This window comes from Cnephaeus nilssonii (assembly GCF_951640355.1).
Source record: "Cnephaeus nilssonii genome assembly, chromosome: 23".
NCBI lineage: Eukaryota > Metazoa > Chordata > Mammalia > Chiroptera > Vespertilionidae > Cnephaeus > Cnephaeus nilssonii.
This window is the reverse complement of record NC_137094.1, coordinates 8,239,169-8,264,190: the sequence shown is the minus strand read 5'-3', so window position 1 is coordinate 8,264,190 and position 25,022 is coordinate 8,239,169. Positions and strand designations below refer to the sequence as shown.

Genomic DNA, 25,022 nt, shown 5'->3' with positions numbered 1-25,022 from the left:
TCCCCCACTTGGAACATTATTCCCCCAGGTTCACCACGGCTCCCCACAGCCCCTCCTTCCTCTCTCTGCATCCATAGCATCTCTTCCATGAGAACCACTTGTGCAACCTAACCCTGTCATTTTGCCATAGCCATCCTGATTCCCTTTATGAGAAAATAATTTTATGCCTGCATTTATGTAACTTGAAGACCTAAGGGATTATGGAAAGAAAATAATGCTTAAAGTTTACTCTCCTGTCTTTATGAGGACCAGTGCGCTGATTTAAGGTGATTTTAGTTAGATTCTGGGCAATGATAGTAAGGAGGGGGAAAAAAGAAAAAACTTCCTAGTCGATTTGGAAAACGTTATACGGAAAATATCACGGTGCTTTTCTTCCGATGGTTAAACTGGCATTAAAGGACATTTAAAGCTCAGTTGTAATTTTCACACCACGCTTCCTCGTCGCTACAGTTGTGTTTTACGTGGCTCCCTTTCCCCAAGCAGGACCACATGTTTTATAGACTGCAAGCTACTAATCAAAAGGGTAAAGACGCTTTAATTTTGAATATATTTCACTTATCTTAAAGGTAAGTGCTATTTTGAGTTGCCTGCACTTTCAGATTTTTTCACCTCTAAAAAAAATAAGTCAAGTCTCCTTCTGGATATAATAAACTGCCAACAACCTACACATATTTCTTAAGTTCAGGGGCTGAACGGAGAAGATGGGAAGAGGGAGATTGCTTTATGAGATCTGACCTTTGCTTTCTGTGTCACCATCCTACCTCTGGGCGGGGAAAGAGAAATCTTACCTCTGGCAGCGGCCATTATCTGATGACCTACAAGGTGAATGCCACACACTTTTGTTGGAATTTTGATGACCTTGAGGTATTCTACAAGGACATAAATTTTGCAATAAATGTTTATGGGAATATGCTAAAGGAAGACTGTGTGAGCATGATAGCAATCAATCATACAAACACCAAAACATCCCTGGAGAACATGGATTTTTTTAAAATAACAAGACAGATTTTACCACTGTCTGAGGAAAGCAGCTAAATGATTGCCTGGATTTTTATTTTTATGTTTTTTTTCAAAAACGAAAACAGCTGATGGCTCAATGTTGCAAATGAAATGTATTTTGATAAATACTGCCTTTATAATTATCCAAAGTGTGTGTATACATTTTGGGGGGACACCCTAAATATAAAGTATGGCAGAGCCCTAGTCACCCCTTTAAAAAGACAGCACCTGGCCTGGCTGGTGTGGCTCAGTGGTTGAGCATCAACCTATGAACCAGAGGGTCACGGTTCGATTCCGGGTCAGGGCACATGCCCAGGTTGTGGGTTCGATCCCTGGTGTGGGGTGTGCAGGAAGCAGCCGATTAATGATTCTCCCTCATCATTGATGTTTCTTTCTTTCCCTCTCCCTTCCTCTTTGAAATCAATTATATATTATATTTAAGAGAATACAAGCCAATAAAACCAGAGAATAAAGTTGGATGACTTACAGAATATGTTGCAGAAAGAAAGAAGAAGTGTGCTTCTATTATTAAAATCTCTCCATGGAGGTGGTTTCTGGTGGTCCCCAAACTTTTCTGAATTCATTCCTATTGGGAAAAAGAAAAAGATAAATTGAGCATGTGCCCTCACAGTATGTATTTATTTAACGTAATGTTCACGTACTATTGAGCTAATAGGTTGCATACATTGAAAAATAAACACACACGAAATCACTTGTCAAAAACGAGTCAAACACTTTAATAAAGCATTTAATGGTTAAGAGGGTACAAAAAAACTTCTTACTGAGAATGCCTCAATATTTTTATTACAGCATCCAAAGTGGAGTATATTTTGGTACTTGGGTTTGAGAGCCGACATTGTCATTTTAGTTAAAATATCTTGAAAACACTTAAATACAAATAGAAGCAATGCACCATTGGCTGCATTAATAATCATGACACACGGTTTTCAATCCATATGTAATTAGGCTAAGATTTTATTGAAATTTAGCTTTATGTTGTATTTCTGTATTCCTTAAGCCCACTGGTTAGAAAATGGTTTCTAAATCTTTTTTATGTGAAGAGCAATGAGAGTTTTCATGGGTGAAATATTTGCAACAAAATATCTCCAAATATCTATCTTCAAAATGCTCTCTCATTGGCATGAGTTTTTTCCTCAGTGACTGTGGAAAAAAATGTCCTATTTACCAAGAGGCGCCTAATAAAATGTGATCATTTTAAAAAATAAGTGTCAGCGACCATGAGAGAGTACTATTAGATTAGAATGCTTTGGTTTATTTTTCCTGACCCACCCAGCATATGCCTGACAAGAAGCTGAGATGATTGACCTTCATCTGACTTTCAATCTGAGGATTCTTGGCAGGAATCTTTCTAAGCAACTCATCCATTTTGTGAAAGTCAGTTTCAGAACATTAGATCGCAAAAACAATAAATAATATAATTTTTTACTTTTACTTTACATAAACTGCGGCCACCAGCATCAGTCTGTATTATTTATATAACAGACCTTTGGATATATCTTCATTTTTAAATAACAATAACTATAAAATGAAGTCCTTATAATATTTTCTTGGACTTCGGTGGATCAACTTTAGGACTCCACATAAGCAGACATTCCGTGTTGAAACACACACACACACACACACACACACAGTGGTAACCATGTGAGGTGATAGATGTGTAAACTAATACTGTGATCATTATACTTACACAGGGAAGACATTTGGGAAGTAATGATCAGTTATGATCTCTTCGTAATTACACTTTAAGAAGCTCATCTAATTATGTGATTTGTCTGGTTATAAGAAGAGAGATCGGTTGATGGCAATGTGGTGATTGTCCATCGTCCACAGCCATGACGTCATAATCTCAGATTTATTGTTTGATGGGTTATAGAACGTCGAAGCAAAGAAAAAGGGCATGTTAAAGGTTAGGGTTCTACCATGACAGAGGACACATGCGAGGACTTTCTTTTGTTTGAAAAATATAATGGAGGTGAGGCAATGCTTTTGTTTCTCTTGCCATTTATTCCACTTTGCTATTTGATCTGATTAGGAAGAAGAAAAAAAGGAGAAGTAGGTCATGTCTATTGTCATTTTCCTCCACAGACAAGTCATAGTGAAAAAAATGAGGTGTAGTCTATCTTCATAGATGCCCAGAACAAGAAATGATATTGCAATTTCTACATTACCTTGATAAATCTTTTGAGTAAAATCTTGGTATAATTTCACAAACACAGCAAAAGTTTAAACTAGTAGGGTTCCTTTTACAATCTATTTAGTATGCTAAGGAAAAAAATGTTGATTTATCTGTCCATGTATCATTTTCTCAGGAGTTTATTGTGAAATTATTATGTGCCAAGCATTATATCAGACGTGGTATAGAAGTATTTATCTCTAAAGCAGTCACCATTGAGTTCTAAATAGGTGATGAGAAATTCCTCAATAGTCCTCTAGCCTTTTATCTTCTGTCATTAGTAAACATACCTTCTCATTACCAACATCAGGAATGTCACCAAAGAGAGGGTTTCTTAAATTAATTCCTAGCATGGTTCAATTGGAAGCTTCAGGAGAAACAAAGAACGCTTCTCTTTACCCCCGATGACAAAAAAATGTCATGGCACCTGAAGGTGGCAGTCTGGAGGTTGTCTGCCTTAAAGAGCACAACACATCACTGCAGATGACTTGAGCCAATTCCTGAAAACAAATCTTTACACCTACATCATTATAATTATATCTACATCTATCTATCTATCTATCTATCTATCTATCTATCTATCCACCTACCTTCCCATCCACCTATCTTGTTAGTTCTCTCTGGAGAACCCTAATACAGTTAGTATAATAAAAGCTCATTTTTTATTTACCATGTGATATTCAAGTCCTATGTTTTTGTTTCTCACTATTTGTTGGAAAATATATAGCCAAGCAATGTAAAGAGAAATTAAATTTTCTTGCTCGATATCTAATGACACCTTAAGAATAGAAAATGACATATGTTGTACATAATTCATATGATTTTTAAAATATTTATGATATTTACTATATTCCTTTATACAATGTAGAAAATAATTTTATAGAGAGAGTTCAAAATATACCTGTAGTGTTGTGCATCACGGTATTGATATTGCCTGTACAGAGAGTACCATTGTACTACATCAGTTCCTCCTGGACCCAACCGTGTGGTGGGCTCAGTAAATTCATTAACAGAAAAGTTAAGTGTCACCCCTGGTATTCCACACTCATCAGGTAAGGAAATAACAATCGTTTTTAAAACTTGGAAATTGCATCTTTATTCAGTGAAATTTCTTTCTTAAAAGTTCTGTGCATGTGTAGGAAAAAAATAAGATTTTGATTTATTGAAGAAGCACGTTTATTCGCGTGGATATGGGGAGAGGAGCGCAAAGTGCAACCGAGCTCTACTGAGCATCAAGACAGTGCGAGGATCACTCTAACCTAATATACATGTCACAGCTACTGGACAGGGTGGCTCATGTTCATTCTACCTACATCTGTCTCCCCAAAGAAAAACACTTCATGATTCTTTAAGAATACTTGCAGAGCCCTAACTGGTTTGGCTCAGTGGATAGAGCGTCAGCCTGCAGACTGAAAGGTCCCAGGTTTGATTCCAGTCAAGGGCATGAACCTTGGTTGCGGGCACATCCCCAGTGGGAGGTGTGCAGGAGGCAGCTGATCGATGTTTCTCTCCCAACGATATTTCTAACTATCCCTCTCCCTTTCTCTCTGTAGAAAATCAATAAAATATATATATTTTTTTAAATGGAATATTTGCAGAGAGGACAGATGAACCTGCTTGAAGACAACAGATTTCCTTACCTTTCTAGAGACGTTTTACTTCTTGAAGGATTAGCCTAACAGTTCCAAGAGGAGAGAGAGAAAAAAAGACTGAATTCAAGGGCTGCCAAAAGGGATGGAAAGATTCTCCAAGAACGGAGAGAAATCCTAGAAATACCAAAGATGTGCTGAGGACAAGAAACTCTGTTCCAAACTCTGATGACGTCTGAGGCAGAAGATCCTCAAAGGGCGTTGGCTCATTCCTACAGCTAGAGATGGACTCTGGGCAGGTAAGCTCCCAGCGCCAGCAAAGAGGGCTGGAGGCACAGCCAGCGGGCATCTCAGCAGCATCCATGTGTGCCTAAGATTAGAGAGGCTTGTTCAACGATTTAAGATCCCCTGACTGCTCCATACTAGGTGTGTGGGATGCAGGTCGAGAAAACTTATATATGAATGAAATTAAATTATTCAATCACCTATGTACAAAACTCATCAAGATAACATTATAAATCTTTATAGAATTTTTGAAAATAAAATAATCAGGAAATATATTAAAATATTTCATCAGTTCTGATAATAAATGTGTGTTCCCCTTATTGACCTCTGGACCCGATTTAGAAGAGTTAATTTGGAAATTTATAGCTGTAGAAACTAGTAATATCTTTACACCAGTGTTGTACTGAGCCAGGTGAGAGACTGAGGAAAACTAAAAATCAGTAATACTGACCCTGTAGTTATTAACATTTGACATTGTGTTCATCGTTGACTTCCGCGGTCATTTTTATTTTTAAAATACTGCATCAAGGAAGTGAAATCATATGGTACTTGTCTTTCCCTGACTGGCTTATTTCACTTAGTATAATATTCACTCATATGTGGAATTTAATGAACAAACTGAACTACCAAGCAACATAGAGACAGACTCATAGAGAGCAGGCAGACAGCTCTGGTTGGGGGTGGAGGGTATGGAGGGATTGAGCAAAAAAGGAAAACAGAGAGAGAACTCATAGAAATGGACAACAGGGTGGATACTGGGGTGGGTGGAGGTGGAAGAGGGCATAGAGGGGATAAATGGCGATGGAAAAATTAAAATAAAAATAAATTTAAAATAAAATATTGCATTGAACCATTATCTTGATTCCTGAGATGATTTTTGCTGCACCCTTAAATTTTCCACCTGAGAGCATTTCACTTGCCTCACCCTAAGCTCAGCCCTCACTACACACACAATATTTCTAGAATATTAATCACAATGCCTACAGAAACCATCTGAGGAGATAAATATCTCTTCGACTATGAGAGTTGAGAAACTGATAAGAGTATGCAACACATGAGCTAGTGCAATAAATTACATGTAACTTAGAATATTCATTTCTTGACTAGGGACTCACTCCAGAAAAATCTCCTTCTCTCTCCCACATACAAAGAAAGATACAAACTGAACTTCTTTTTAGAGGTAGCATTAATATAAAAAGAATCTTGAAATGTTTTGACATATTTTTAAGCTTTTCCATTATTACCCATTTAGGATTTAGAAATTCTCTCAACAGCAGTTTACCTGCTGATTATAACATATCTGAATATTCATTACTTTTATTTTAATAATTCATTTAAAGTCTCATTAGCATCTGTATTTGAGGTTTTTAGTTAGATGGCAGCTGTAAAGTATACCACATGGACTTTTTGGTCTTTTTTTATTTCTATACTTCTTGTTTTATGATAATGCAGCTATCTCATCAGATAGCAAATCTGCAGAATGGGATTTGGGAATTGATACCAGTCAGTTTTATCCTCAGTAGTCACAAGTAAACAAAGATTAAGACTGAAATAGAACATACTCAAAGTCATACAGGAAAAGCATGCATGAGTATTGATGGAAAGCCATATTCTGAGTGTATTTACTCACGAACGGCAATACTATACATTTTATAGCACTGTATGCTTCACAAATTACAATCATTTTTTTTTATCCAAATTACCTAACAACTTTAGAAGGCAAGCTGTGAGGGTTTATTATCACTATTTTACTCAAAGGGAGCTGGTATTAGGCCTCCCGCATGTCGTAAGACACACTGTATTATGTTCAATGCAAAATGTGATGCAACGTTTTTATCAGGAACAAAACGTGATGCAATGTGAACTATAATGTAAAGCCAAATTTACAGAATTAGTGAGTTCAGTAGGTTCACTTTTCTGATCCAAGCGGAGCAGCAAACTAGAGCAGAAAGAGTCACATCTTCAAAACCTGAGAGTAGAGATGCTGTAAAAACAGCCCCCTGGAGACAGTCATGGCTGACTCCCTCAGAAAGAATACTAATCCTCACTTTCAAAACCGTCCTTAGAACCAGTGTCAGAGACAACCATTGGGTTTAATGGACCAAAAATCTGAGGGTTTTTTTTTAAATATTGCCAAAGATTACAGTTTGAAAATCACCTTTATCATTACTATTTTGCAGACAAAACGGGGTAAGCTAAAGCAGGTCATTGGAAATCCTTTTCCTTTTTTCCTGATCTAATTCATTCAACTCTTAAGGTTCTTTAGAAAGATACCACCTCTATAAATGTTAAGCAATGATAGTAACCCAACCAAATTAATGAATGTTGGCCATTTCTAAGAACCGATCTTTCTTAAACTGTATTTCTTGCCAGATTTCTTCACTCTGCCTGTCCAGACCCCAGACTGTGAGGCTCTTCATGAGCAAATCAGAGTGCTTTTATGAAAGAGTTTTGTTGTGTTCCTGTTTGGTTTTTTAGCAACAGCAACTAGAACACTCAATAAAGCCCTCGCTGGTTTGGCTCAGTGGATAGAGCATCAGCCTGTGGACTGAAGGGTCCCGGGTTTGATTCCAGTTGAGGGCACATGCCCAGGTTGTGGGCTTGATCCCCAGTGGGGGCGTGCAGGAGGCAGCCGACCAAGGATTCTCTCTCATCATTGATGTTTCTACCTCTCTCTCCCTCTCTGAATTCAATAATAATATATATATTTAAAAAATAAAATAAGCTGAAACCGGTTTGGCTCAGTGGATAGAACGTCAGCCTGTGGACTGAAGGGTCCCAGGTTCGATTCCGGTCAAGGGCATGTACCTTGGTTGCGGGCACATCCCCAGTAGGGGGTGTGCAGAAGGCAGCTGATCGATGTTTCTCTCTCATCGATGTTTCTAACTCTCTATCCCTCTCCCTTCCTCTCTGTAAAAAATCAATAAAATATATTAAAAAAATAAAATATGGAAGACACTTGTTAAATTACTTTAAATTGCTAATATTTAAATATATGGAATGTCTAGTATTACTTTGGAACCATGAGGGACCATCCAAATCTTTTGTCCTAATTCCCAGTTTTTTTTCTGAACCATGGAAACCATGAACCAGAAATGACTGCTCTCCCCATCCCTCAGAGGGAAAGGCACAGGGAGGATCTGGACTCGTGTCTTCTAACTCTTAAGTCCAGTGAAATTGGCACTGCATTGGGTTTTTCTATAGAAAGTGGCCTAGCCCATCTGGCATGGCTCAGTGGTTGAGCATCCATCCACCTATGAACCAGGAGGTCACAGGTTCGATTCCCGGTCAGGGCACATGCCTGGGTTGCAGGCTCAATCCCCAGTGGGGTGTGTGCAGGAGGCAGTCTATCAATAATTCTCATCTCTCTCTGGATGTTTCTCTCTCTCCCTTTCCCTTCCTCTCTGAAATCAATAAAAAATATATATATTTTTTAAAGTGGCCTACATAAAAGCAGTAATTTTAAACTCTGTATTGCTTTACCGTTTCCGCCATCACTGGCTTTAAGACCATCTCTCTGGTTGGTCTCTGGGCTGCCATTAGCCAGAGAGAAGCTCGGCCACTCACATTTCAGAGCTCCAAGACGCATTACTTCTATGGCGGGGTCTTGACCAGTAAATTACCTTCACTTTTCTCCTGACAAAATTCAAGTTTATTAAGTTTCAAGATGTTGCCCAAGGACTATGGCTAAGTAGAAAAGAAAGATTTATGCTTATAAACAGTTATTTTTCCTTTATTGTGCGAAACCTCAAGAGAAATATCACATAAACCTAGAGAACAAGAAAATGAAATTTTAAAATGAAGTATGAGTTTTCCTAATAATCCTCTGCACTTCTGTCTTTTTTCCTAATAATTTCTCTGACTTCTATTATATGTATGTACTGATGTGTAGTATACAACAAGTTTGTATATTATATATGTAAACTATTTAAACGCATATCTCATTTTGATGCACTTCGTTTTATTGTGCTTTACAGATGCTGCGTTTTTACCAATTAAAGGTGATGGTAACCCTGCATCAAGCAAATCTTATTGATTCAATTTTTCCAATAGCATTTGCTCATGTTTCTGTCACCTTTTGGTAATTTCAATCTTTTTCATTATCATTACATTTGCTACAGTGATCTGTGATCAGTGATCTTTAGTGGTACATTTTTTTGGACATACACTATTGCACACTTACTACAGTATAATATACACTGAGTGGCCAAATTATTATGATCTCTGAGTGCATAATAATCTGGCCACTCAGTGTATATCCTATATAATAAAAGGCTAATATGCAAATTGTCCCCTCGACCAGGAGTTCGACCAGCAGGCAGGCCGGCCAACCGCCCATGTCCCCTCCCCCTGGCCAGGCTGGCCGGACCCCAACCATGCACGAATTCATGCACCGGGCCGAGAGAGAGAGAGAGAGAGAGAGAGAGAGAGAGAGAGACACTGAGTGGCCAGATTATTATGCATTCAGAGATCATAATAATATAGCCACTCAGTGTAAACATATCTTGTATATGCACTGGGAAACAAAACAAAAAATCATGTGACTTGATTTATTGCAATATTCACTTTCTCGCAGTGGTCTAGAACCAAAACCAGAATATTTCCAAGGTATGCCTGTATTTAGAAAAGAAAATACACATATCACAAAATTCCCTTGTATTAAGTGGGAGCCGAAACTTGGTTGGTTCTTCTGATGTCTTTATTATATCAGGCAGAAACAAAGCAAAACCAAACAAATCAACTCAGTTCATTGTTTCTCTCCTGGTGGTACCTTCAAGGAATTTCAGAACTAAGTGTTATGCTTTAAATGACCTGGCTGGGCCCTGGATCTCAATTAGAATTCCTTCGCTTCTTCAACTACAAAGTCTGGTCCTGTCACCCACACATTATTATAAAAATGGAAATTAGTGAATGGAGAAAGCCATCTGCATATCTTATGATGAGTCTCAAAAAAAAAGCCTTTATCTGGAATAATAAAGCGTTTTTATCAAATGGTAGAAAATGTATGTGTCATCTGCTAAGAATGATGAAAAGAGTATAGAGTTCAACTTTTCAAGGGAATGTTTTACCCGAGTGCAGCATACAGAGAAAAGCACAGAAATCATGACTATTTTACCAAGTGCCCATTTCTGTGTGAAACCACCCAGATTAAGCAAGATTACTGTCCTTCTAGAAATCTCCTCACGACCCCTTTGAACCAGCACTCCTCCTAGCAGTGTGGCTTCTGCCTCCATAGCTTAGCTTTAACTGCTTTTGAACTTCACATAAATGGAACTAACTGGTACGCATTCTTTTGTGCCTAGTTTCTTTCACTTGCCATTTGCGAGATGAGCCCATGTTGTTGCATGCGGCCATAGTTCGTTCTTTATCGTTGCTGTGGAGTGTGGACTATTCCACAAATGATTTATCTCGTCTATTGCAAGTGGACATCTGGATTGTTCGTGGTGTGGGTTCTATTTTTACAAAAAAAAAATGCTGCTAATGCCATTTAGATATGTACCTTTTGGGACACGTGTCTACACAACTCTCTTGGCATTACCAGGTTGTAGGTTTTTATATGTTTGGCTCTAAGTGATACTTCAAACAATTTTCCAAAATGGATATCACAACGCACACTCCCATCAGCGGTGAGTGAGGAGTTCAGTTGCTCTGTGGCCTTGCCTACACTTGGTATTGCCTTTTTTTAAGTTTAGACATTGTGGTGGGTGTCTTGTGGCTTTCGTTTTAGTTCTTAGAAGATTATTACCGAAGGTCATCGCTTCATGTGATTAGCCAGGTAGACACCCTCTGTTAGAAAGTGTGCTTCCCAAACGCTTTTGGCCATATTTTTCAATTGAGGTGAATGTCTTCCTTGATTTATGAGTTCCTCCTATGTCCTGCACATACATCTTTTATCAGATTATAAGTTGCAAATATTTTCTCTCACAGTTGTTTTAGACATAAGAAAGAGAGAAAAGAACTTCTCCACATGGCAACAGAAAACCATAGGTAAGAAAGAAAATGTGTTAAGTTCCGGGCATATAGGAGGAGTTCAATAAATATGTCTTGAATTACCCTTAAGTGAATTTTATATTTCATTTTAGTTTGGGTCAATGAAATCCTTATCAAAATATTGCCTCAATAATGTGTTTAACATAGTAACTACGTTTTTTCTAGCAGAAAAATCATAATTAAGAAAAATTTTGAAATATTTCAGAGGTTTGTGCATTTCACACAGAAGAAAAGCCTGGTGAACCATTCTTGAAAATTCTGAAGAACTAGCAGGGTTTTTAAAAATTATTAATTCAAATAAATATACCATATACTGCTTTATTTCTAACATCATTTCTAACTCAAGAAGATATTGAAGAAAAGAGGCATTGAGGGGAGAAGATACTAAATAGTAGAAAAGGAAATGGACAGAGACTATCTCACTGCATGTGCTTAAGACTTTAGAACAAGAATAGTTCATGTCGCATGTGAAGTTCACCACCCGTCTAACAGATACAAAATGATGACTACTCAATTACCGTAAAACTACTTATAATTTTAAAAAATGACGTTTTGTTTGCCAACTGCCTTGGACAGTGTTTCTGCGTTTGTTTTTAAAGAAGTTGCTGGAAACTTCAATGGAAAAAAAAAAAAAGCTTTGTAGCAGACATGAATGGGAATAAAACACTTTTTATATGAGCCAGTTTCTCTTGTATATTGAAAACTGCTTGGTTGGAGGAATATACATAAATCTATATAAACAAAGCAAGCCTTTTAAAATGTCATTTTAATTTCTGAATACTTCCTACAGCTCTTAGATATTGCAACAGTGCAATCAATTAGGGAATCTATTAACATTTCCCATTGTCAACTCTATCATGTCATAAATATATATTACTTCTCAAGGTGAAATGATAAAAAAAGGACCATTTAAGGAATAATGCATTCTTTTAAAGGCTAGCCTGTGCACAAGTACATCGGCAATAATTTTACTAATATGGTCAACTGCTGACATCTATTGGCAAAAATGAATAGACAAGCTTCAACTAACTTAGAAATGCAGATAAAAATGTTAATGGCTCTAGTTTGGATATTGACATTTATTTAGAAACCAATGTTTAGCTATAGTTTTGGTTAAGTTATGTAAGGATATGAATATGTAAAATATATAACCCCAAACACTGAAATTCAGTGTTAGATGTGGCATAAATAATTGTTTTAATTTTTTCCATCATATGATTACAAATTAAATAGAAAACCAATTTTGTTATTAAAAACACACACACACACACACAAAACTTTAAACATCTGGTTTTAGAACAAGTTTTAAGCTTGGGGATTTTTTTTTTTTAATTGGCCCAAAGGTTACATATTCTTAACTTGGAAAAAAAAAAAAAAGGAAAAAAAGAAAAGGTGCCTTCTTATATTTTCAAGCAAATCAGACCATAGTTTCACTTCTTTTGTGCATGTCAATGGGCTTTCCAGTCTTTCATTCATTTTTGTCTCTAATCTCTCTCTCTCACAGTAAGTACCACTTCCCACACGTAACCGGACACTTCTTCCCACTGTGTGTAACTTCAAGACATTCGCTATTGAGTGAAATAAGCCATTTAAGAGAAAGGCAGGTATCACATAATCTCACTCATATGTGGAATCGAATGAACCAAATAAACTGATGATCAAAAATAGACCCAGAGACATAGAAGCATGAACAGACTGTTGAACCTTAGAGGGAAGGCAGGGGAGGGTGGGTGGAAAGAGATCAACCGATGAACTTGCATACCTATATGCATAACCTATGGACACAGACAATGGGGTGGTGAGGGCCTGGAGAGGACCAGAGAGGGCTGGAAGAATTTAAGGGGAGAGAGGAGGGAGGAGGACCTATGTAATACTTTCAACAATAAAGATTTTAAAAATAAAATGAAATTGTGAGATATAATGTCCACGGCAAAAAAAAAAAAAAAAAAAAAAACATTCCCTATGAGAACCTCAATCCCATCTATAATAATACAAGTGTAATATGCTAATTAGACCGGACATCCTTCCGGACGACCTTCCAGATGAAGCCGGGGCTTCGAGGGAAGCCCAGGAACCCAGGTACTGGGTGCCAGAGAGCAGCCATTGCCGGCAGCTGGGGGAAAGAAGGCCTACTCTTGCATGAATTTCGTGCATCGGGCCTCTAGTTGAATTACAAGATTCCAATTGATAAGACTTTTCAGTAGGAGCATAATACGGTTGCCTAATTAATCAAGGCATTAAAAGTGTATCCAGAGCTAGATGGTGAAGGGAGGATAGACATTCAATGGCAACACAACACTGTTTCAATTTAACAGTGTTTGGAATTTAAACACTTGGTTGGTGTCCAAGGCATTCTGTTGGCCAGGTCACCTGATGGCCACATCTGTAGCAATTAACGAGATCCGGACAAGTAATCAGCAGCTCCGCATGGGACCCTCGGGGTGGCACCGTCTAATTTCCTGTGCTTCCTCCCGCTCATGGTGCGCATTTAAAGGGGCCACAACTCCTCCTGCAAGCTATCGCTCTCTAGCCACCGCACGCCAGCTTTCTTTGGGGAAGTTCTTTTGAAAATTCAATCTTTCAGAACATTTCCCCAAAGCTTTGGGCAAAATAATTTTGATGTAGATACCGACTTCTTTACTATTTCTGTTGTACGTTTTCTCTTATGGCATTGTTCTCTTAGACATTTATTGCAAGTTCATTCTTTGCTCTACTTGACCACTGCCTTCATTTTAACTCTGTGCATTCAAATTATTCAATTCTAAATGCAGTTATCTTGGAAGTAAAAAATCCTTTTAAAAATAATCTACTGTATTACAGAATAACTCAAAATGAAGATAGTCTTGTTTAACACTCTGTGTGTGTGTGTGTGTGTGTGTGTGTGTGTGTGTGTGTGTGTTCTTTGAAGGAGCTTTAAATTTTTCTACTTTTCTTGACCTTCTCTTTCAATATCCTTTGCTTCTCACTGGGTTGTGAATGTGCCCTTTCCTTGTGTCTGAAAATCTTTCAACCTTCACCATGCATTCGAAGGATCAGCAATATGTTATGTTTTTATAGAACCTTTCTTCCAGGGAACAGAGTGCTTCATATATATTACCACATCCATCCTTAAAATTTCTCTCACAACACCCATAGCCCCGGCTAAACTATGCCTCGGTGGAAACCTCGATCCGTATCTTTAGTTCTTCCCTCCTTGACTGCCTTTCTTATAAACTCTGTAAATCACATTTTCAGAATTCTGCATCTGTAGAAAATAAGCATAATTCTGTCACTTACATGACTTTTTCTTTCTAGCCTAGTTCTCAGGATTGGCCATGTCTATTTCAAGCCCTGACCGCAGTCTGCCTGGGGGGGCTCAGGTGACTAAGGTCTTGCTACAGCTCCCGGAGCCCTTCTCATGAAAGGGACATAACATGACTCGGTAATATGTGGTGCCTGTGTTTCCTCAACCATGCTACTCATCTTTGCTCTAAATTACAGTTATGTCCCTTTTCGGTTTATTTTCTTTTTCTACAGATGATTAAAAACATTTTTTAATTTGATTTTTATGGTCATACTGAATTCACATTTGAAAATGCAGATCCTACCCAGTTTGGTGTGGTTCAGTGATTGAGCATCAACTCAGGAACCAAGAGGTCACTGGTTTGATTCCCAGTCAGGGCACATGCCTGGGTTGCGGGCTCAATTCCCCAATAAGGGGTGTGCAGAAGGCAGCCAATCAATGATTCTCTTTCATCACTGATGTTTCTAACTCTCTTTCCCTCTCTCTTCTTCTCTGAAATCAAGGTCTGAGAATTAGCATTTACCGAGTTTCTACTTTAAAAAAAAAAAAAATACTATAGTGTGACAGTTTCCCTGCAAGTCCTCTTGACGATAAAGATGGTGCTTATGCATTTAAAATCAGTTCCCGATTAGGTGAAATTATAAAAATAGTAGTAGCTTTTAAGTATTTTAAATGTCTTGCTATGCTTAGAATCCTTGACCCTAAAGGCTATAAACCATGTGGATGTAAAATAAGTGATAAATTTCCTATGCAAACATTTATACCATATGAAAGGCATGCAAATGATGCTTTCATAAGAGGGGGAGGTGGGAAGGCTTGTGGGTTGTTTTCCTCAAATTAAACCCTTTCCTCAGAGGACAATTGCAAAGTAAAGATTTACATATTTTTGACTGAAAGGTAATTTACATATCACAAGGTAAGTGACTTCACTATGTGAAGATTTCAGAACCCTGATGGGTATTGATATCCTGTCATTAAGAAAAGAGACTGGGAGAGTTAAGGTTATTGTTGAACTTGGTCTATTGTACACTGGGTAGAAACACCACCCAAATCCTTCAAATTAAAACAAACTAACATCTAAATATCTTGAGTATGGAATGGATTCAATGGTGGTTAGATATTAAACTTGATCTCAAAAATAATGCAGTTATATGAAGATTGTATAGAGAAATATATATATGTAATAGGGGATATGTCAACCTAGAAAGTTACCAATTGGGAAAAATAATCATCTGAAAGAAGCATTGATTCTCTCATCCATCCCATCAACAAAGAAGGAATCAAGAGAGCAAGCAGGAAAGATTTCTCCTGCACGTCATTTGTGTGAGTATAAAGAGATTAAAAATTTGTTGTATAAATGAACTTGCTAAAGGGTAAAATGATAACATATAAAGATAAAAAGTCCAAATATTCTATTATATTCATCCAATTCAGCAGGTTTAGAATCATAAAAACGAAAACCTTTGCAAGCTATTCATTGGGTCACTTGCACAAAATGATAGATTGTCACATATTGTCAGTGGACCGACTCTGTCAAGTAGTCTTTGATTGAAATTTGTAAAAAGAGTAAAATGAACAAAGAATATACGCCTCCACTGAGAGGAGGGAAAGAGACATGACATAGGATCACAGAACCTACAGAATTTTAGAGCTGGAAGGAATATTAAAAAAACAAAACTATCTCATCCTTTCCCTCTACCTTTTTAGAAAAGCATCTAGAACAAGTAATAAGGAGACCTTACCCAGGGGCGTTCAGTTAGTATAGAGCTGATTACCATACTCTAAAATGTAAAGAAAATGTAAGATGTTTGAGCACACAAAAGCATGTTAAATATAAAAGTTTTCTTTCTATTTCTGTATTTATATAGTTTAAATAACTTAGGCAGAACTTGTAAAGTGCTACTTTTATCATGTTTAACGTCTTAAAGCTCTATTTCAGTTACTCTTTTTACTGTTCTTCAACTATTTATTTTAAAGATCATTTTGAAAACCCTAGCCTCATACTGTCCTACATAAAAGTGTAAGTCCTTAAAATATTACATTCTTTCAAAGTAGTTTATACATATTTTAAATTTGCGGTTTAGTAAGATACTAATAGTCAGTGTGCCCAGTCCAAACCCGTGAAGTGGTGTTACCGTGTTTGTACATTTTCTAGAATATATATCAGTCTAGTCCCTAGGTGCATACAAGATGTGTTAGTGGTTTGTACTATGCTCTAAAATTCACATCGAGCGCCCACAGCACCTTTCCTCTGTTTCTAAGATTTATCGTATTATAACTGGAGGCCCAGTGCACAAATTCGTGCATGGGTGGGGCCCCTCAGCCTGGCCGGCAATGGGGCCGATTGGGGCCATCTCGCCCAGTCCCATTTGGGGCTGGTTGGCTGGGGGGAGGAGGGACCGTGGGAGGTTGACTGTGGGAGCACACTGGCCACCAAGGACAGCTCCTGCATTGAGCGTCTGCCACCTGGTGGTCAGTGCACATCATAGCTACCGGCCGGTCATCCAGTTGTACAGATCGCTTAGGCTTTTATAGATAAATATTAATATCTCCACCATATAGCAGCCTTTTAAAGAGATCAATGCCTTGCTATTTCTAGACACTGTCAAAATATTGCATTATCTAGAAAGCATAGTCTTTAAACTTAAAAATGTCAAGTATGCCTTTAGGTGGGTTAAGAGGACACTACAATTTTCTATTTGGATTCTTGAAGCAATTCTATTAATCACTTCTGCTAATTGCCTGTGAGGGGAATGAGCGCTTTGTGGGGCAGGAGTGGAGCAATCTTCTGTGTGGTTAGGTTTGAGGGACAGTATCCCGGGATCTCACCCCATCAGCCTTCCCTCACCTTTCCCTCCTGGGGGGGCTAGACTCTCGCTAAAATCTGTGAGAACTTCTGTGTTGAGCTAAATTCTCTGTTCTGTCCCATCAGCAATGTTGTCCTCTCCCAAGGTTGATATTCTAGCAGAAATAAGGGGAACAGGGTAGGGGCGCGGTGTGCTGGTGGACTCTAGAGTGAACTGTCAGAATTCCGACCCCAGCTGTGCAATCCTGGGAGAGTCCTCAACGCTCCTTGCCTCAGTTTCCTCATCTACAAAATGGTGATAAAGGAGGCTGTAGCAGGATGCTCAACTGAGCTATACCTGTGATGTCTGGGGGGTGGGAGAATTTGTTTATAGGGCAGATGGGGTGGATAAACACAATGAAGTGTATTCCAGCAATTAGATGCAAAGGATACAGCAACATGGATACATCTGAAAGACGAGATGCAGGATGAATATATTACACAACATCACTTACGTATTTAAATTAAAATTTATGCATACAAAACAGCCATATGCACTTTGCAAGAGTTTTGCACACGAAGTGTTTCACATTACAGTGTTTGCATGAGAGGCTGAGTCAGTGGACAGCACAGAGAAGAAACTCAGTAAATGCTAACTCTCAGACCATAATATAATGTAAAGGGAACCGTGTGTGTGTGTGTGTGTGTGTGTGTGTGTGTGTGTGTGTGTGTGTCTAATTGTGCATTGCAATAAGTCCTTCAGGATTATCTGGAATGAAAAATATTTATAACCTAAAACAGGGCTACAAACAGTGGGCTGAAAACGTCATCAGAATATGATATTTTTGATTTGCTGTATTGTGAACTGAATTCCCTACTGAAAAAAAAAATGAGACTATGAAGTTGCATGAGAAGAAACAAAGCAAATTTAAAATTTGCCAGCTGACTAAAAAATTGAAAAACTATTTTTCAGCTTGGCTACTTTTAAATAAATCATTTGCATGCTATTAAATTTGGCTAGCAAAATAAAATCACACAGGCTCATTATGATGCTTAAGGACTTACAAAGATTTTAATCTCCATGTCATTTCTAAAGCCCGCAATTAATATATTTTCAAAGCATAAACTATGTAACAGATATTCTCATGAATCTCTGTCTTTAATTCATCTAATTACATATTTATTTTAAATAAAATTTTTACATAATAAAAATCCTACTATTTAAAACCTAAGCTAATGCATCACATCATTAAAATAAGTATATTAAAGTTTATTAATAAAAACAAGTCACTATTCATAACAAAATTGTTTTATTCTGTTAGACTTAGGACTTTCTGTCAAGCTAATTATTCTGCTAACCACTTATCTAGTAAAAGAAAGAACAATACACCTTGATTTTTCAAAAGAAATAGAGTTTTTAAAACTGTCCATCAACTAATGAAACTAACTTAATTACTTTCCTTATTCGCAAGAACATAAAATGATCTAATTTACAACAAGTGCTGTTATGACAAGTGCCTAATAAACTTACCCTGATTTGACATTAGGACTGGATTTTATTGGAATTAGTGGAAAGTTTTACGACTCTAGGCTTCTGTAATCCCCCAGCATATCGATGAAATCCCTCTCTCATAAAAAATCTTCCTGATCCTGGCTGTTTTCTGATCATAAATGTAGGTACTAACACTAAACATATAAATAAATAAGCAAGTTATTGGCACTTTATAGCAAGGAACAAATTCTTATTAATTTTACTTTTATGCCTCGTTATTGCTTTTTTTATGAATTATTTGCATAGCCAGATATAATATAAACGTGATGATAAGTTAAAAGACCTGCTATGTGGCTGGACAATTAGCATAAATCAAACTATTTTCATGAACCTTACCTACACACTAACATCGTAAACATGAAGAGCCTGATCGGAGGATGATAAGATGCTTTTTAAAAATATGTTTTGCATTTTCAAAACTTAAATCCTTAATTCTGAGTAGCACATTATATTCTCTTAGAATGGAAAATCTGATTCTAAAAAAACAAAAAACAAAACACAAACCCACAGCCACATACCCTCCCCCACAAATACAGATATAACAAGTAAATCTCTTGAAATGTCTCATTAAAAAAAAAATAATGCAGATTTGTCGTATTACATCCCTGTAGACACACAATATGTTCACGGGAAAGTAACAGTGTTCCAGGGGACCCGCTGAGGCCTCTGGGGAGCTTAAGAACCACACAGACAACCCCTCAGGCTCCTGTGGAGATGGCTGAGCCAGAAGGTTAGATTTTTCCCCCTTTGGAACCTGAGATGATTCATTTGAATATAACACGGCATTCAAACCCCTAAGGTCAATCACACATTCCGTATCAGCTGAAGAAAATAAAATCCTATGACGGCAAGACAGTAATCAAACTAGTTACCCCAAACCTCAGAATACCTTCTCCATCCCCAAACCCTCCCCCTCAACTGCCCCCCAAGGGACCTATTATGAAGAAATGTGAATATCTGCAGTTCTGGCCAATGGTACCTACACTTTTAATCTTCCCCCAAAGATTTTCCCATTTTGGGTTTGGAATCATAACTATTCAATCATTATCCATGTAATCTAGCAATATTATTCTCAAACAAACTTATACTAGTAATTGAAATGTTTGTTTGCAATGGTTCATTTTGCTCCTGTATTCATTCCTCCCTCATGATGTATCTCCTACGTTGAGTTTTCCCAGGGTGTGCTCTGGTCTCCTAGGGTTTCCTGGCCATACCCCCACCACACACACACACACACACACACACACACACACACCACGGAATCCTACACTAGAGCTCCCCATTCAAATACCCGAGACACTCGCCCCAACTTTCACTGCGCTTTTTCTACTTGTTTGCTCTTCTACAGCTATTCTCTCTAATTTTTTTTCATGGGATGAAGAGTGACTGGCTGGTTAATATGGTTAATCTGAAAATTGTCCTACACTAAGTTTTCAACAAATGTATTTAATTTTCTCTATCAAAATAAGTTTTGTCTAAATGCACTGTGACATTCGGGGTTGGGTCCTGGCACAGAAAGAGGGAATCAGTAGGAAACTGGATGAAATCTGAATAAAGTTTGGAGTTCAGTTAATAGTAATACACCCATGTTGATTGCTTCATTTTGATGAATACACCAGGATAATGTAACATGTTAAGGCAGGGAGGGAAGAAAGAATGAGGGGTGTATGTGATATCTGCGTTATCTTTGCAACTTCTCTGTAAAACTATAGTCCAGAACAGTTTATTTTAAAAAACCACACATTGCCCAGCCAGCGTGGCTCCGTGGTTGGGCGTTGAACCAGGAGGTCACAGCTCACTTCCTAGTCAGAGCACATGCCCAGGTTGCGGGCTTGATCCCAAGTGGGGGGCGTGCAGGAGGCAGCCGATCAATGATTCTCTCTCTTCGTTGATGTTTCTATCTCTCTCTCCCTCTCCCTTCCTCTCTGAAGTCAATATAAATATATTTAAAACTAAAAAACAAGTGTTGCATTTTAAAACAAAGGGTGAGGGAGATGGAAATTTCAGATACAATGAGGGTGCTGCAGAGGGAGAAGTCTGAGATGAAAAGCCATCAGTCACCCTCACTCTCCCTCCCTGAGGCAGCTCAAGCGGTCTGCCTTTGCATCAAGGTTGGCCAGGAAGGAAATTGCATTCGTTTGCAAGACATCGGGCAGGCAAAACCTAACCTCAGGTTTCCTTGAAAGATGAATCTTGTTGCACTGTGAGTGGCCTATATGAAGACAAGGAAGGACATCAGGTAAACAGTTTAAAAGAAGGTGAAATGAATGAATGAATGAATGAATGAATGAATGAATGAATGAGGTGATGTGAAGAAACCATATGGAATGTGGTCAGTGAGAGGGAAGAGTCAGAAATGATTCCCTGAATTATTTTGCTCAGGTCACTGAGTAGATGACAGAAAAATTGACTGGAAAAGACATTATGAAAGAAGCCGACACTGAGGTAGAAGGCAAAGATGATAAGCATGTGCATAAGCTTATAAGTTTGTGGACATTTTAAGTAGATGAAAAAATAAGTGAGCAGGAGAAGGACCGGAGCTGCAGCTGAAGATTTGAATATTGCCGGCCTTAAGGTGGTGTGCATAGATTTATTGAAGATTATCCAAATAGTCATCGAGATAATGCAAACAAATGCATATTTGGAATGGGAAAAAGTCATTTGCCAAGCCATAAAAAGGCACAGCCTAGAGATTATTAACCTAGTAATTTATTAGATAAATGCATAGACTTATGCTAAGGAATTCATGCAAAAAAAAATGTAGTTTGGAGGGGAAAAAACTGATAAAAACTAATTTTGTCTCATATAAATGTTTATATCATGTTTCATTACTTAACCCTAAGAAATGCCACATTTGACAAATAAAAGCAAACACATAGCTAAATACAGACAGATGTGATACACATGTAATAAACATTAACTGTTTCCATAGACACATGTATGTTTATCTACAGTCATAATGTCAAAAACCAGCATAGAGTTTTCTTCAATGTCAGAAAATCAATGAGTCTTCTGGCCAACTATATATATATAGTTACATTTTGGTTAAAATGAAGTTGGCAAAGCCCTGGTATGATGACAAATTCTACTAGAATAATTCTACAGTTATTCTACTGAAATGATTTTCCCACTAGGAGAATTTTCCCTTCACTTCGATTATTGATCTACATTTGGTATAAGACCCCCCCTTATTTAGGTTTCTCTGTGAAAAAGATCTATTTCTCAGAGGGATGAGATATTAGTAGTTGCACTTAACAGAGATTTCATGTTGCACTGGCTGAGAAACTGAACTAAAAGTCAGAAATATGATTTGCTGTTCCCTTTAGAATAGTATTTCACCTCAATGTGAACTGTACATTGGGAAAGTAGAAATAATAATTACATTGCACTTGGAAATCTGCACATAAAAAAACAAAAGTATTCACAGAGGGATATAGATACATACATACATACATACATACATACATTTATTAGCACAAACAGTGCTAATAATATAAAAACATCAGCATAGAGAATTTTCTTTAATATCAAAAAATCAATGAGTCTTCAGACCACTGTCAAGATGTCAAAAAATAGAGAAATGAAAGCGGATGAATGGTTTCCAGGGTTTAGATAAAAGGCAGAGGAGGTGACGATACAGGGAAGGCATGAAGGAGATCACTGGGGTGATGGATTATATGCATCCACACCTGTGATAAAATGACAACACTAAACACACAGGTACCGATGCCAATTGGATAAGGTGCTATAATTACACAAGATGTGACCCCTGGGGGACACTGGGTGAAGGGTACATGGGACCTCTCTATCTTGCGTTTATAATTTCCTGTGAATCTAGAATTAGCCTATATAATAAAAGGCTAATATGCAAATTGTCCCCATGGGCGGGAGTTCGAACAACCGGGAGTTAGACATGCACTGGCCACTAGGGGACGGCACAGAACATGACAGGCATCAGCAACGTGGCACTGGCAGCGGGTGGCAGTGGAGGCACTGCTGGCCCCGATGGGTCCCTATGAGAGTGGGGCCTTGGCAGGAGGGTGGAGCAGGCAAGCAGGCAGCGCCAGGCCAAGGTGGGTGCAAGCGGGGACCCCACAGATTGGCCCTGATCGCTGGCCAGGCCTAGGGACCCTACTTGTGTATGAATATCGTGCACCGGGCCTCTAGTCTATTTATATAAAAGCCTAAGCAACCAGACAACCGGACAACTGGCCAGTAGCTACAATGCACACTGACCACCAGGTGGCAGATGCTCAATGCAGGAGCTGCCCCTGGTGATCAATACACTCCCACAGCGGGAGCACCACTCAGCTAACAGACAGGCACCAGATGCCTGGCTCAAGGCTGGCGAGCGCATCTGGGACAGCGCAAGCCTCTCCCGCGGACATTTCCCCTGCTCACTGGAGCAGTGGCGGTGGCAGGTGCAGCGGGGCCAGGATGGGCGGGAGCGGCGCCCAGCCCGGGCTCGGGCTCCTCCCTGGCCGCCTGCTGCTTAGCGCACTACTTTGTGCTGTGAGGGATCGACGCAGACAGCAGGCTGGAGCCCGATGAGCTGGCAGGTAAGGCCGGGCTGCAGGGGTGTGGAGGTCCACTGATCCCCACCGGCCAGGCTGAGGGACCCCACCGGTGCACAAATCCATGCACCAGGTCTCTAGTGTCAACATAAAAGTCTTCAAAAAGAGTAAAATAAAACATTGGTTGGCTTTCAATATAACTCAAAATCACATCATTAATAAAATGTGGAGAAAGTGAACTAGTTCACCAGATGGCTCCCCAAACATAATGGTTATAAAAAGATGGACTTCCTGTATATACAGCGTTGTCTTTGGGTCAGCTTGTTCTCGCCTAATCTAGGTTATGTCTTAAGAAGTAACTTACTAAGAGTCTCCTAAAAATCGAGAGCATAAAGTACGTGAAATAACAGTATTAAATTTGCAAAAGAATATGTGTTCTATATCCACCACCACCCCCATCAGTTCCTGTCCCTTCTCCCAGTAAGGCTGGGTTGAGACGAGGGTGGCACCTCTCTTAAAATAAATCATAATCTATATTCCATTTATGTCATTATGAAGCTTGAAATCTTGCTTAATGAGTTTGCACAACTCCTATTTTTAAGTTGTATTTCATGCACTCTTCCTATTAAATACAGATTGCCATGTCTAGACCTACAAATAGCATTATTGAGATACGTTATATTACTCTCACCCACATTAGACTTTTATTTTAAAAATACATAATGCTTACTATTTTTGTTCTTTCAAATGTATGGCACACACTTTCACATAAAGGATGCACATAATTTGAAATTTGAAATCCGATACAAGGAAAGAAGAGATTTGGAATCAGTTCAAGGCATGTTTGAAGCTTTGCTTCCTCACTTACACAGTGTGGCTCTGGGGCAGACGGGATGGACATGTTCAGCTTGTTTCCTCACATACATAATGAGAATCTCAGCATCTCCCCAAGAATGCAATCAAACTTTCTATGTAAACCTATATATGATGCCTGGCATGCAATAGAAGCTTATTGATGACAATCACTATCATTAGATATTTTACTTATTAACTTCCTTCTCATTGTTATTTGTTGTTGTTTTTTAACACCTCCAGTATTCTCTTTTTACACATTGGTTTCTGACCATTTCCATCTCATTTTATCTTTTTTATATCATATTCACTAGGCACTCTTAGAGTACAACGTACTATTCCATGTGCTGTGAGATGTCCAAGGCTCTCTGCCTCAGACAAGGAAATAAGACTGGCCCGGCCCATGGGCTCAGTGGTTGAGCATGACCTATGAACCAGGAGGTCACAATTCAATTCCCGGTTGTGGGCTCGATAACCAGTAGGGGGCATGCAGGAGGCAATGGGTCAATGATTTTCTCTCATCATTGATGATTCTACCTCTCTCTCCCTCTCCCTTCCTCTCTGAAATCAATAAAATAATATTTTTTAAAAAAGGAAGTAAGACTGGGCACAGGGTTGCAGTAGGAAAGGGAAATGAGTAATCTTGCCATCCTGCCAGCAGGTTATGGATAAGAGGGATCCTTGGACAACTAACTCCAAAGGCTTCTAAGAAGAAGTGACTATAAAGCTACACTTCGGAGATATTTAGAAGACAAAAAATGAGTAGAAAATTCCAAGTGAACATTCCATGCATTAGAGTGGTTAGAGAAGAGAGGCAGTTTATCTTAGAGAAAGAAAAAACATCTGTGTTTTATAGAAGGCGTTTACATACTATCATGCTAAGGGTTCCGGATGCTCTAGAGTCTAGATCAACAATGGAAAACCAAAGATTTTTGTTGTTGCTGAGAAAAGTGTTCTCATTGTACTCATACCCAGGTT

At 38.4% G+C, this 25,022-nt stretch overlaps 1 long non-coding RNA gene across 1 annotated transcript in view; it reads right to left on the bottom strand.

Annotated features, from left to right (window-relative positions):
• Positions 1 to 1,519: 1,519 nt before the first annotated feature.
• The window catches only part of LOC307094600, a 44,773-nt gene continuing 21,270 nt past the window's right edge, over positions 1,520 to 25,022 (bottom strand). The window contains exon 4 of the long non-coding RNA XR_013813104.1: positions 1,520 to 1,585. This is a non-coding gene — a long non-coding RNA (uncharacterized lncRNA). The remainder of the gene's footprint in view (positions 1,586 to 25,022) is intronic.